The 896-nt window shown below is 35.5% G+C and overlaps 1 long non-coding RNA gene across 1 annotated transcript in view; it reads left to right on the top strand.

The window, feature by feature from the left end:
• Window positions 1–488: 488 nt before the first annotated feature.
• LOC107579561 (uncharacterized) overlaps window positions 489–896 on the top strand; it is a 903-nt gene continuing 495 nt past the window's right edge. Inside the window, exon 1 of the long non-coding RNA XR_001608496.1 lies at window positions 489–847. This is a non-coding gene — a long non-coding RNA (uncharacterized lncRNA). The remainder of the gene's footprint in view (window positions 848–896) is intronic.

The raw sequence follows: 896 nt of genomic DNA, 5'->3' as shown, positions 1-896 counted from the left end.
GTATATAAACTATTTTCACTTTCCACATTGAAATGGTTCTTATCAGAAATGTAGCCTATTTGATTTGATTGCGTCAAAATGATGACATTATCACTCGCTTTGCATTCATCAATTTAGTTTTCTCAAATATTTATTATTTAAATAGGGGGGCACACAGTAGGCTGACTTGTTTATCTTTGTGTACAGCGTTCTGCCCAACCCCATTTTTAAAAGGTTATAAATTCAGAATTATTTTGGATTCACAGCGCTAACGGCAAACTATAATTATGCCTATATTATTTAGTCATTGACATAGTTTATCAACAGATTGTAAATAGGTAATTGTGCGACAGCCAGATGAGCTGACTTCTAAATAAATATCATATCATGCAAAATAATTACGAAACACTGAAAAATACTGAGAATGATCTTCCAGCTGTACTTTGTTGTTGTCTAACATAAATGTGCTACTATGTCTTTAAGAAATGCTGGGAGACTGTACCATTTTGAGAGAGGGGTGTCTGTATACGCGATTTCAAATTAGATGCTGTTCTCTCTTCACATTAATTAGAGATTTGGGATCTGATGTTTTTTTTTTAACTTACTAGTCAAAAAGTTATTACTACTTAAAGTAGTATCAGAATAAAACGTCACTTCGAGTTTCACACCCTTATTTGTACTGTACACAAATATTTGCCGCCATTTTTTTGGAGGCAGAGCCTCTACTCACAAGTCTTGCGTTCTTACATTATCACGATCAGGCAACCGGTGGATACAGTTGAACGTTTTAGGCCAGTCCTTGAAATGACTACTAAAAAGAAACGCTCTGTGCACGCCGACAAAGACAGCTGGGTTGTCATTACTCCAGGTACCTCACATTTACAAGTTTATTGTGTTGCATGTTACACACGTGTACT

This window comes from Sinocyclocheilus grahami, unplaced genomic scaffold, assembly GCF_001515645.1.
Source record: "Sinocyclocheilus grahami isolate Dianchi unplaced genomic scaffold, SAMN03320097.WGS_v1.1 scaffold18163.1, whole genome shotgun sequence".
NCBI lineage: Eukaryota > Metazoa > Chordata > Actinopteri > Cypriniformes > Cyprinidae > Sinocyclocheilus > Sinocyclocheilus grahami.
Note: the sequence above shows the minus strand (reverse complement) of the source record. Positions and strands in the feature narration are given on the sequence as shown.